The sequence below is a fragment of the Amia ocellicauda genome, chromosome 9, assembly GCF_036373705.1.
Source record: "Amia ocellicauda isolate fAmiCal2 chromosome 9, fAmiCal2.hap1, whole genome shotgun sequence".
NCBI classification, from domain to species: Eukaryota; Metazoa; Chordata; class Actinopteri; order Amiiformes; family Amiidae; genus Amia; species Amia ocellicauda.
Window position 1 is genome coordinate 21927139 of NC_089858.1, and position 14668 is coordinate 21941806.

Consider the following 14668-nt stretch of genomic DNA (forward strand, 5'->3'; position numbering starts at 1 on the left):
GTTTAGACTATATAACACTGTGCATGCCTCATATATAATTTTGAAAAATAGACCATTGTATTGCATGGATAAAAATGAAAGAATTACTGACCCACAAGGTGTGTAGAAATATAATGTATCTGAATGTGGAAAATACAGAATATACAAGATGGATATAAACATCACAATGGGTTTAAAAAGTACAAGAAAAAATAAAAACTCTTCAATGTATGCAAACTAATACTGTGCTATTCAAAGCATTTTTATAATGTAAATGCCACATTGCCAAGTTATGATTCGCATACAATAAATGAAACCACTATAGCAGTTTATTTCAAATAAAAGCATTGCTTCAAAACTGAATTGTAAATGAAAATTCCTAACACACCACAGAGCAGTCAGAACCTTAACATGAAGCTTACAGTTTAAAGGGTAAAGCACTCCTCTTGACAGTTTCAGAGCTATATTCTTGACTACTAATAATGATTTTCTTTAACATAAAGCACTACCTTTAAACACAAAGCTTGTTACTGTAGCACTTCCAAGGGCTGAATGGTTGCTGATGAGAAACTGAGGGCCATTCATAAGGAACATTCTTAAGAAACAAACTTTTGCAAATGATTAAATGATTAAAATAAAATTTAAATATATACCTGTAACAGATTTGCATTTTGTTTTTTAATACTTTGTGCTCGTCTTTCATCAATCATCAAGTCATCTGCGCAGGGTTGGCGCTATGGGTGGGCCTTTAGATCCAGTGCCCCACCAGTTTGAAAATTGTGTCCCCCTTTTTTTAATTATTTTTTAATCCTGTTATTAATTGTCCATGTACAAATGTCTTACGGCAAGTTGCATTCTTGTTACAAAACTCACATGCGTTGCTGCCGTCGATACATGCTGTTATTGTTCTACTCCCACGGACCACACTTCGCCAGCACAGTTTGATTGTTGTTTTGTTTTTTGGTCATATGATGAGTATTATATTCACAAATTATATATCAGAACATCTGAATTTGTCCCAGGCCTGTTGTCAAAATAACTGCAGTACAAAACACACAAAAAAATGTCAAGTGGAATTCATCAACAACAGACTTCCATAGAGTGTATGTATTCTACCACACTTCATAAAATACCCTCTGGTATTTGATGCATTTGCATTAATAGAACATGCAGTAATTTATATACAGTGTGTATATATTCTTTAAAGCATATACATTTTTACAGTACTGTTAGCCAAAGTACTCACCAGCTGTGCTACAGTATGCTGTTCTGAACTAATCTCTTATTTTTTCAACTTAATATATACACAGGAGATATCTTATAGATTAGTGCAACTTAAGCTTGGCCACATTCTTCTTTGTAATAGAGCATTATTAATTTCATCTTACCACTACCTCTATTCATTATGCACTGTATACTGTACATCTCTCTAATTGTACAGAAGGGTTATTATTTCAAGTTACATATACGGCTTGTTAGCAGGCTGACTAAGTGAAAGATAATGATGGGAAAACTATACTCTTTTTATGTGCTTTTACACTACTTATTTAATATTTTATGTATATTTCAAGAAATGCCTTTAAAAGTTTAAACTATGTAAGTTGGTAGGCTTCTAATAACTCATTAATTATTGAAAAGGTTGATACAATCAGTACAGCATAATAGTAACAGTAATAGTAACAAAAATAATTTAGAAAAGCTGGTACAATAACATATGGACAATACACAAATCTCAAAGGACAGACTCCTGCTCAGGTTCAAACGGCTTTCTCAAGCTTACCTTTGAGTGCATAATCCACCGAGTCCCAATAGAGCAGCAAAGTCCCTACACCAAGAGATTTCCTCACCATTCATTTTCTTTCTTTGTTCCCAAGTCCGAGTAGGCTTGTGCAGTTTCTCGTAGTGCAGGAGAAATTCGTAGTCCACAATCTTCATGGCCCATGGTACAAACAAATAGGCATTCCTAAAATACGATAAAATACATTTGAACACATAGAAGACAAAAGTATTCGGCCTCCTGCACAAATTGCAAAATAATGAACAAGTATGGAGCAAACACTTTTATTCTTGACAATAAGATAATACAATAAAATAAACACAAATAAAAGTGAGGAAACGAATAAAAAGAAGTACAACAATAATAAATACACAGTCAATCACGTATTCTGACACGAAGGCAGCTTTTCCTGCAGCGCTGTCAGCTGCCTCTGATGGATTGGTGTCAAATGACCACTAAAGTTATTTCTGACCTCTCTGTGGGATCTAGTCTCGCTAGACAGATTGCCATTATGTTTCTGTGGGGGTGCTTTCATCTACAAAGTGTATCCTTCTATTTGTGGAAAAAGATCTAAAGGTGACTTAACCATGAGGAGTTATGGCCAGGCTGTTGCTAATTTCAACTCTCATTGCTTACGTATTTGTATTCTGCGAGTTCTATTTTTCTTATTTTATATGTTACTTGTTATAACAGTGTGTACTCTCGTGTTATTTTAGATTATATGTATTTTGAAATTGATCTCAATATGACATTTTAACATTGTACATACAGTATTTTAAATTAAAACATTCAAGGGTTACTAAAAACAAATACATTAATTTATTTTATTTTATTTCATATTTCAGTAATGATGTAATATATTGCCTTGCTTCTACAGCAACAGCAGCCTTCATCATAAGAAACCTGATAAATTGTTTCCTGAAATTTCTCCTAGGGTAGGCTTTACAAACCAATGCACAAAGTACTTAATCTACTTATTCAAACTAATACAGGAACTCAGACATACCTTCCTCCAACACACTTCAGGAATTGAAGGACAAATGTGTCCTTAAATAAAACGATGGGTCTGCGCAGTGACTTGAATCAGCTATATCAAATGATTGATAGTGACAGACTCTGTGTTTTTCTGTTTTAAGTACTGCCACAGGTAGAAGTGTCTAGCTTGATATATGTGAATAATATTGATTTCAAGACTACTCTACAAGCATGCTTTTGAAAAGAACAAGTAAATAATTTAATTATAAAAGGCTTATGTATTTATTTTAATGTCATTTATATGTACAGTAAACCATTTATTTCTACTGTTTTCATATTGTAAAAAACGACTTCTTGTTGACGTCATAAAATTGTGGCATTTGAAAAAAGCTCATATTTAACCGCGTACAAAATGCAATCTTATAGATGGACTGTGACATATCTAGCTTCAGTAGATGACAGTATCTGAGCAGTAAACCTCCTAGTGCACTGCAGCACCTACAGGGTTTTGAGGAATCCTCCTACCACTTGCGGCGATCACAGCTTAATCGATTTCAAAGTGAGAAGTTTTCTTCCAAGTATGCAGGGTCCTTAAACTTGTTAATTAAAGCTGAAATTCCCTTGGGTGAAATACTGTGCAAATTGGTTTTGCTAAAGAGTTTTTGTGCCAAACCGTAACTTTAGCCCCTCATTACTGTGGCCAATACCGAGTTCTGTTCTACCAGCAATTGTAAGAGATTGAAGTCCTTGATGTGGTTCTCTCTATTTAAATCTGTAATTTGTAAGAACATTAAAGGTTGCAATACAGAATGTGATTATCTAATCAATTTGTAACAGCTGCCTTTTTGTGTGGTAGCTGCTTCAAGTGACAGTTTCTGAAATCAACTAGTTTGTTCATTAAAGCCAGAGGCTTTGTGAATATTCATATAATTAAGATGTGTGGAGGAAATAGGACTATCATTTAAGTATCACTATAAAAAACAAGACAACTTTGGCACAATTGGAAGCTATTTGTTTAGAGATTGTGTCCAGTCAAATTCAAAGAACTACAAGATGTGCCCATTATACATAGGTCAGGCTCAAAACAAAAGGATTCAATTAGTCTCATAAAGCAATTTTCATTTGGAAAGTGCTTCACAAAGCTTGAAACACAACTATTATTCTTAAGCACAGACAACTTGCAACACTTAACCTAAACTGATATTTGTGCTTCCTATACACATTATGAGAGGTTTTTAAGCATGTAATAACAGCAGTATCTAATGGTGAGGGAGTCTAAGACTGAACAATGCACATCTATTATTTTTAATTAACTGTTTTTTTTATTTAGTATTTAGTTACAATGACTACATTTTATATTGGTATCAGAGTAATGTTCTGCACATTACTAAAACAATTTATATATAAAAATACATATCTATTTGTCTTTGTTGCTTTGTAGCTTCAGCATGTTCAAATTATTTTAAATAGTTCATGTACATAAAAACAGATTGAAAAAAAATGAAGCTGCAGCTTTGCGAAGTTATTAGAAATTCACCATGAGTAATATTCAGTTGTGTTCTTTGGGAGTACATGTATTAATTTTTGCAATGCCAAAACCAGGCTCCAGACAGCTCCACCTTGCTTAGGGTTTTTACTCCTAAACACCATTTGCATAATGGAATTAAGGGGGTCTTGCTGTGTCTTTGGTGGACCATTAGGCAGGAGTAGCTGGATTGTAATTAGTGGCTTCTGCCCTTTAGCTTCATTAACATGCAAATGGAACTTCTGTAGACTATGAAATATTTGGCACATAGGAGGAAAAAATGCCAAAGTGATTAACAGGCAATTTATACTGAAATTGCCTATTTTTATCTATTACACTTAAGCACACTTGAACTAAGTTAAAAATCACTCTTAGTACAAAGCCTAAATTTGTTAATCTCAAAGTGTGGGACGACTGGAAAGCAATGAATTGCACTGCAGTTTTGAATAATGTCACAGTCGAACGAAATACTGAAGTGAACAAATAATATACTAACATGTAGAAAAGTTATACCAGTATACATATTTTCTAATTTTATTTCAAAACCAACCTCGCTGCTGTTAAACCTCTATTATGTTTGAATGTTCATTATTTGTTCAGTTTTCACTTGTCAGTCTGAAGATGCAAGCCAATTTATTTCTTCTAAGCCGTGGTTAAAAATGTTATTTCAGATACCACACATTGTGAGGGGTCTGATTCTATGCAATTGCCATTGTAGTCCATTGTATTATTAATAATAATAATAATAATAATAAAATAATAATAATAATAATAATAATAATAATAATAATAATAATAATAATAATAATAATAATAATAATAATAGCAATTAAATATCCAATATAACTCCAGCAAATTGAAAGTGCACATGTTGATCAAATCTGTGCAATTTGATCATCCAAACACAAAAGGCCTTTTCTACTTAGTTTCACTGACTTTTACAAGGAGACAGGGCTTAAGTTCCCCAGGGAGTAGTTAGTGTTAACAGCAACTCTTATCGACTGTTCCTGTATCCAAACATCTTTTAAACATTCCAAACAAGTTTCAGTTTCCCCTGGCCAATCTTTAGAGAACATGCTGCTCAGCTTTTTCAAACTAACATTTCTTTCAGTGGATCAAATGAAAAGCAGCAGGATAATAGGCCAATTTCTGTCAGTGCAAGTTTATTAATTGAGCTTTCACTGGCAAAAATACCAACTGCCACTTAATATTCATTATCTGCCCGATTTGCCGACATGCTTTCCTCTTGATTGCATAGTCTAAGAAAAACATTGGCATTTCATATGCTTTACGACTTTACAGAAGGTCTTTAATGGCAAGATAGCATTTCAAATTAGTGACTCTCCCAATCTGTGAGCACACGCTTTTTAAATAGTAGTTATAATAACATGGTATAATATCAATTATAAGTTGACAACAGCATGCTACTTACATTTTGACTGCAGTGGATTTGTTTGTGTATGCATCAGCTTTTGATGTAGGTAGTGTCAGACATATTGCAATATAAACACATTTCTTATTTTTAAGCATTCCAATACTTTTACGATTTACAAGTTTCTTGAAATCAGTTTTCAGCTCAGTCAATGAATGTGTATTATAGGAATGAGTTGGAACATTTAAGTTTGGAGTGTAAAATAACCATAAAATGTACAAAACCGTGGTCGTGGACATCGAAAGAGCGATTCTCCAGTGTCACTGACCAAACACTTTTGGAATTGGCTGAGCATAGTGAGCATGCTTTGCAAATGAAAATCCTGTAGCTGACTGTGGCACTTGTGTGACAGTTGGCATGTATTGATAAGGACAAGGACGTACTTGAACTCCTCTCTCTCTGTCGATTTCCCCTAGGTTAGTTCTAGAGTAAGGCTGAAAAACAGATGGTGAGTTGAAGGAGGTAGCTATTAAACTTTTCCAAATTACAACGAAGAAAATACAATTTTAAGCAAAAATGTAACCTTCAATTCATAGTGCATGTAACAATGTGTGATACTTCATTAAAAAAAATATATATAATTTAAGATACGTACATCACTGTAACAGAACAGTTCACAGTTCTCAAGGAAAAAGCAAAGATAGAAGTGACCCAGAATAGTCTAAACATTATATTTGCCAAGCCTACCTACATTTTTCATACATTATTTTTGGTAACATTGTAATTGTTTTTTGTTTTTATTTTACACATTCCACTCTATTTGACATCTGTTTGACAGCATGAAGGGCCTCTAACCCCTCCTATATGCCCACACTCTTCTTGATTAACTAATATCACAAATTCAAAGACCCTTGCATGAAGTCTGCAACTTGGCACTGAGATCATGAACTGTGTTAATATAAAACAGCAGCTTTAATTTGCAATTGAAATTTAGCAAATTTGAATAATATATTGCTTACTATGAATACAATTGAACTTTTCAGACATGTTGGACAAGCCATTGCCAAAGTGAACCTGTGACACAGTTACATTAATCATGTGATAAAGGGGGTATGTGACAGCAGGGTAAATGCCTTCCTTCAAAATACACTCTCCAGAATATGGGGCTAAGAACTAGGCTTTTGTTAGTTTACTTTCTGGTATAATGGAATATTAAAGAAATGACAAGGCAGCCACGACGCTGGTTAGAGTAATGTCCATATTGAGTAAACCCACGTAGCTACAGCACAACAAGAGATATGACAATTTTTGTGTAGTGGTAATGCCTGCATCTTGGGCTCCTGAGATGCTATGATCGGATCCCAGCTTTGGCACAGCAGGGCAGCAGTATATCATTACAATATGGAGTATTTGAAGCTACATCTTAAAAAAAAAAAAAAAAAAAAAAAGCAAATCCATTCTAATGAAAAGTCCTGTGTCATACTTGATGACAAAAAATAACAAACACTTGGCTTATTTCTACATACCCAGTATCAACACAAAGTCATTACAGATTTAAACATAAAAGTTTTATATAGTTCAAAAACTGCAATAATTAAAATTATCATGAACAAATTCATATATTTTAGATTCTGATTAAATAATGGCCAGACAGTGGATTCAATCAAATAACGTGTATGCTTTTGCAAAATGGGAACTTTGTCTTAGCAGGTTCTTTATAGGCCTACATATGCACATGCTATAGGCCTCTCTGGGAAGCAGATATCTCCATTAAAAGAACCTTTTGGCACCATCACCAGGATCAGAATGTTCAAAGTAAACGTTTTCTTTCTACAATATGGAGACTTAAAACAGGTTGGTGTCTTTCTCGGTCTCAAATCTCACATCCAGGAATAGTTCTCAACCAAATTCTTGACTTTTTATCTCAAATATTTATCTTTAAGTTCTGTACTACCTACATTTGATTAAGAAACTGACTCTGAAACTGTATACAAGTTCTACCAATACACAAGCTTTCTGTCTTTCTGAAACAAAAGAGTTATTTACAGTGAGGGAAAAAGTATTTGATCCCCTGCTGATTTTGTACGTTTGCCCACTGACAAAGAAATGATCAGTCTATAATTTTAATGGTAGGTGTATTTTAACAGTGAGAGACAGAATAACAACAACAACAAAATCCAGAAAAATGCATTTCAAAAAATGAGGGAAATAAGTATTTGATCCCCTATCAATCAGCAAGATTTCTGGCTCCCAGGTGTCTTTTATACAGGTAACGAGCTGAGATTAGGAGCACTCTCTTAAAAAGACACCTGTCCACAGAAGCAATCAATCAATCAGATTCCAAACTCTCCACCATGGCCAAGACCAAAGAGCTGTCCAAGGATGTCAGGGACAAGATTGTAGACCTACACAAGGCTGGAATGGGCTACAAGACCATCGCCAAGCAGCTTGGTGAGAAGGTGACAACAGTTGGTGCGATTATTCGCAAATGGAAGAAACACAAAATAACTGTCAGTCTCCCTCGGTCTGGGGCTCCATGCAAGATCTCACCTCGTTGAGTTTCAATGATCATGAGAACGGTGAGGAATCAGCCCAGAACTACACGGGAGGATCTTGTTAATGATCTCAAGGCAGCTGGGACCATAGTCACCAAGAAAACAATTGGTAACACACTACGCCGTGAAGGACTGAAATCCTGCAGCGCCCGCAAGGTCCCCCTGCTCAAGAAAGCACATGTACAGGCCCGTCTGAAGTTTGCCAATGAACATCTGAATGATTCAGAGGAGAACTGGGTGAAAGTGTTGTGGTCAGATAAGACCAAAATCGAGCTCTTTGGCATCAACTCAACTCGCCGTGTTTGGAGGAGGAGGAATGACCCCAAGAACACCATCCCCACCGTCAAACATGGAGGTGGAAACATTATGCTTTGGGGGTGTTTTTCTGCTAAGGGGACAGGACAACTGCACCGCATCAAAGGGACGATGGACGGGGCCATGTACTGTCAAATCTTGGGTGAGAACCTCCTTCCCTTAGCCAGGGCATTGAAAATGGGTCGTGGATGGGTATTCCAGCATGACAATGACCCAAAACACACAGCCAAGGCAACAAAGGAGTGGCTCAAGAAGAAGCACATTAAGGTCCTGGAGTGGCCTAGCCAGTCTCCAGACCTTAATCCCATAGAAAATCTGTGGAGGGAGCTGAAGGTTCGAGTTGCCAAACGTCAGCCTCGAAACCTTAATGACTTGGAGAGGATCTGCAAAGAGGAGTGGGACAAAATCCCTCCTGAGATGTGTGCAAACCTGGTGGCCAACTACAAGAAACGTCTGACCTCTGTGATTGCCAACAAGGGTTTTGCCACCAAGTACTAAGTCGAAGGGGTCAAATACTTATTTCCCTCATTAACATGCAAATCTGGATTTTTTTCTTGTTATTCTGTCTCTCACTGTTAAAATACACCTACCATTAAAATTATAGACTGATAATTTCTTTGTCAGTGGGCAAACGTACAAAATCAGCAGGGGATCAAATACTTTTTTCCCTCACTGTATATAACTTTGTGTAGATGATGTAACTTGCCGGGCCCTATGTCCTAATCTCCCTGTTATTTGCAAATGAGTTTAATGTTTGATTGATTAAGATGTTATTTAATTTCTTAAGCATTTAAAGCAAAGTTCATTGAAAAACAAATCTAAATATTTGTCAGAAATAATATAAGGGATATACAAACTCGCCATCACTCAAGATGAACAATTTGTTCAATAATTTATACAATTAGTTTCTTCAGCTAAGCAAACTCTCTTTTTTTCTGACCCACATCGACCTTAAAACCCTTATCTATCTTACTAATCACTCCTTATTGATTTTATGTAAAAATTAATTAAGGAGATAACTTGTGCTGTTGACTTCAGACGTCTGTATGAGGCAGGCATGCAGATGGAAGTACTTTTTAGTTATTTTATCATCCATTTCGATTTCAGTTTCAGACGGTATTAGTCAATTGTCATTGGAAAGCTCCACTTATTCCTTTTATAGTACATATCTTAGATTACCACAGAACATATCCAATCAGTTTGCAATCCTTTTTGGTAAACTTAGATATTAAGGTCAAAGTTCACAGACACAAAGGACAAATAATTCTGTGCAAATGTATGTCTAAGAAAATGTAAATTTTCTTTGAAGGAGTCTTAACTCTTATACCTTAACCAATAGTTCCAAAACTGTGGTCCCTGGGGCAGTCAAGTGAATCGTCTGAATATACAGACAAATTGACAATTTCACTCAGTTTTGCTCTCAATAACAGAGAGCACTGCTAAAGTGAGAACCTAAAAATCTGCCCTACCATTTCCAATATTCTACAATAAAAAAATGTAGTAAATACTATATATTTACCGTCACAGTGTATGGGTAGGATGCTTATGACTTATGAAAGGCGAGAAAGTTAGAGATTGATTTTATGGTTAAGTAGGGCAAAGCATCATAATTTTAATAATTCACCTCACCACATGGCACCAGCATTAGAATCACAGTTAAGGAACACCTATTTCACTACAGACACCACTAATGTGCACCACTTATTACAATGATGCTTTTTGTAATCATTTAATTCAGAAATATAGAGAGCCAAAATAGTACTAATCAATTAAACAGTATATAACTGTCTATATCGATCTATGAGTGTGTGTATCTGTCTTTGTGAAGTTGTCCTTGCCCCTTTGAGCATCTGTACTTGTACTTTTAATTATCAGGAAGAGATCCCATTATAAGTGCTGTGTATCACATGTGCATGTATGTGCCTTTTTCAAAGGAAGGGGGTTGGGTAGAACATGGAAAGAAACATTTAAATAAAATATAATTTGTCCTGGTGCTGTCAGTTACCCAAATGAGTGTACTCCCTCTCCTACTTAATTAAACTACCTTCTTGCTGAGAAACCCTTTTAGCATTTGGCATGCTGTGGCTATTTTATGTCTTTTTAAAAAGGATGATATAGATAGTGTTTAACATGACAGACCATTAACCTAATTTTTTAATGATACAAATTTTCATAAATACCCCAGTGACCCACAAATAAATGTATTGCATTTAAGGAACAGTAGTAGGTAAACAATTAGCATTTTAGCCTCTCAGTGATGGAGCTCTTATTCTCCCTCATTATAATGCTACATCTTATACAGTTTATCCCTGCTGTTTTATGAATTCTGAATTACAACTCATTAATGTGTCATTTACATAATTACAAGGAATGGGACAGTGTGCACAGTAGGATGATTCACTATCATGAAAGCTCAGCAAGCAGAACACTACCAGCTGTACCTAACAACCTGACTGCTCTTCTGTGCTGTGCTTTCTGCTGGAACTGTGTCATCTGCAGCTCTGATTTGTTGTTGCTATCTGTCTAATGAAAATGATTGTAAGCAAAATTGGTAAAAGGCATTTTTCTGGCAATATTGTTTTGATTACTGCTGTTAAAATGACTTTTGCAGATGGATGTCTGATCTATAAGTGTGACTGGGGCAGCAAAATATTGATATCAGTTTTGGTACGAGAATACACACACACACACAATGTAAACATGATACCAAATCTTCTATCAAGAGCAGGACCATCTGTGATACCACCTAATTTTAGAGCAGAATTTCATGACATATATACTAGCAAAGGATCTCAACTTGCATTCATACATAGTTTAATAGTCTTTCAATTTAAAACCGAAAGTAATTCAGAATTTAAGTGAAATTTAAATGCTGAACATGGTATCAGAAAGAATAACCAATATTTTGGGGATATTCTCAAGATTTGACTCCAAGCAGTATCTTTTATTCTCGATACTAGGACATGTTTTTCAACAGCATCGTTTTTTTCTCTTCATTAGTTGTAGCTGGTGCCATAAAAATAAACAACCTGTAGGTTATTTTAAAAAACAGGAGATGTGAAACAGATGACAGATGTAGCCCTAAAGAAGAAAAAGCAATTAACCAGCAAATGAGCCCATGCACACCTTTGTAACCAGATGAGCTCAAGTGATATCTACCAAGAAATGAGAAAGACATTGCATAAAATCTATACGCGTAAACAGTCACCTGTCTAACTGATAAATTACTTACGACATTTTCACTTTAACCGAAAGGGTTATTGAAAATTCATTATTTGTCTGTCTAAGAATGTCCTACAGCTGGATTTATATAAATAGTAATAAAAAACAAGTCTATATCTCTTTGTTCATGATATTTACAGCACATGTTGGAATTAGTAAACATCAACGGTAACAGATTATCCAATTGCTTATGCTTAAGCTGCTGTATTACATTAGTCTCCAAACATGAAGCCGTGCCAAACAAATGTTTAGTTTACACTTAAAAAAACAATAAACACCAATGAAAAACACTGATCAATATGAATTACTCTGAAATACGTGTGTGTGTGTGTGTGTGTGTGTGTGTGTGTGTGTAACAAGTGGAAGCAGTGTAATATGGGATCAGTGAAAAGGTGTGTTTTTAATGAACACGGCACATGTTTAATTACAGCCAAAATACGCGGCATCAAAAAATAAATAGAACAAGACCTCGAAACAGACCAGGACAAAGATGATAAGACAATCAGGGGCATACCTTTATCTAGCAGGAGATCAATAAAAGGCTGATGTTGGTGGTGATATATACAATTATAGAAATGTGTTAAATAGGGAAATATGAGTAGCAACAGATGGTGGTGCATTTGGCTACCATACACAACAGTTCTAAAATAATAAGAATTTATTTTGTTGCTGTTTTTGTTTCTGCTTTCTTGCAAAATTGATAATATTAAGACTCTTTCCCCTCCAATATTTAGTTGAGATAGGTAGTGTTCCAAATCTTAACTTGGACAAATATACCAGGGAACAATTTCAGTTGTAAGAGAGTCATTGACCATAGTGGTGTTTATGTTACAGAACAGCTGTTATCATAGCTCAGGAGAATTTAAGAAACACCAAGACTTGTCAATGGCCAGCTGTGAATTTTATTTTACAGGTAAAAAAGTACTGCAGTGTCCTCATAAACCTGTTCTCCCTTTTAGCAGGGGAGAATCAATGAGGCATACTGGACGATTCCTTGCTGTGAGTTATTCCCAGTTTAGAGACCATCAATCTGGGTTTCAAACGGGATGTTGCTAGAAGGTTGCACTGAAATACTGACTGCTGAGCTGGTCCCCTTAAGGGTAGATCAAGCTTTGTTCCAGCAACTTTAGCGTTTTTATGTGGAGAGATCAATCAAAGAGTAAACTATCTTGTTTTTAGAAAACAAACAAAGACTATGCAAATAACATTGGAGCTTATAATTTATACTGATTTGGTCAATATTTTTAATGTAGAGTATAACAGAACATCTGAAAAACAAATACATTCAAAAGATAAATAAAAAGGTGCTTTCAGTGTAGTAGGACAAGGAGGGTTTGTTTTTTGTGCTCTATGATTTGAATATTTGGGATCTTAAATGGGAGACAGTTTAACCCTTACTTCTTTCACAAATGCTGTGACAAATGAAGTGGAAGCTTTATCATTTAGAACCCCCAAATGCGATCTCCTATAGTGGAAACCAGTTCTTAGTTTAACTTCCTTTGCTGTCCTTCCATGCAACAGCAGAATGAATACTAACATCACTTAATCATTTTTTAAACACAGTGAAGGATAAGGTTTCTAAGATTTATGGTATGAGTGCCGCATAGCTGATAGTGAAAATCTTCTGGGGTTTACACCCCCATTTGTTTTTCACATTACTGATGTTTCACTTAATGTGTTATAAGCATCCCCAGAGAAGAAGATGTAGGCCTGTTTTCAAGTTCAAGCTTCATTTAGTTTTGTCTATCCTCTCATGAGAGCAAACACTGATGTGTAAGCCCTCTCTGGAGGAGTTATTAATATACTGAGAAAACCAAAATGGGGGAGGAGGTACACAACATGCTACCCCATTGAGGGATACGTTTGCCTTGATTTTAAATGGAAAACAATTTCCTTTGCTATCTGTAGGCCACTAATTCAGGATGGTCATAAAATATAATATCATGTTTGTTTCATTGTTGTTGTTTTTTTAGAAGTTTTACTTATTTGGCATGCCTGGGCTTGATGCAAAAAGTACTGGTTTGTTTGTTGTAATTATGTTATACTTCAAACAAAATAACAGGCTTCCAAACCAATCTTGTCCTTATTATCCAAAATATATTATTTATTCAATCTGGAAGTTAAGAGAATCTGATTCTCATGTGTTCAACATTTGAATGTCTATGAACAATATTTCATTTCAACTAAGTTATAAGACCTTAGGTGATAACATCAAATTACATTTTGCCTTGTTTGAATGCCTTTTCCACAACCATGCTTCAAGCCTCCAGCATATTAAATGGTGCAATGGAGCAGAAGAGCTGGCTTTGCACCAAGTCAATGCAATGTAGAAATGGTGAGGGACACTGAAAGACTCCCTAACATCTGCTTTAGTGGAAAAGGACCTTCTGCGGATATAATTTGATGATCAATTAACAAGGTTTGCAAGATACTATATTACTATTTCCTATACTACTATTTAATCTAAAAATATACATAATAAAAGAAAAAGTATTTATTTGAAATAGAAGCAGATACATGAACAGATATAAAGAAACAGAGAGTGACAGAAAGATGCACAAATACACATGCACAGGTTGCACAAATGAATGGCCCAAAATCTAAAATAGAATCCTTATTGCTTACTTCTAAGTACTTTTGCTATGACAATTCAGTGCTAACTGTGAAACAAAAATTACTGGAAAAACCATTGGGTTTGCAGGTCTTTCACTAAAGTGCTTGGAACTCAAATGCTAAGAAGTTGTGGGCTCTAAGGAATGGAGCTGAAATGCCACTAAAACAATCGCTGTGAAATCCCACCATGTGCAAAATCTAAAATGAAAGAGATCAGCACAGCTGAGCTATGCTCCTTTATTCTTCTAAAGTCACTGAACACCTGCTACCTCCCATTGCATTTCCTGTCAATCTCTACTAGAACCTGGTCAACAGCTCAAAAATAATACTGAACA

At 35.3% G+C, this 14668-nt stretch overlaps 1 protein-coding gene across 1 annotated transcript in view; it reads right to left on the reverse strand.

Moving 5' to 3' along the window:
- cdh8 (cadherin 8) overlaps nucleotides 1-14668 on the reverse strand; it is a 264233-nt gene that overhangs the window by 249067 nt on the left and 498 nt on the right. The window contains exon 2 of the mRNA XM_066713716.1: nucleotides 1760-1942. The gene's annotated coding sequence lies outside the window, so the exon portion shown is untranslated. The remainder of the gene's footprint in view (nucleotides 1-1759; nucleotides 1943-14668) is intronic.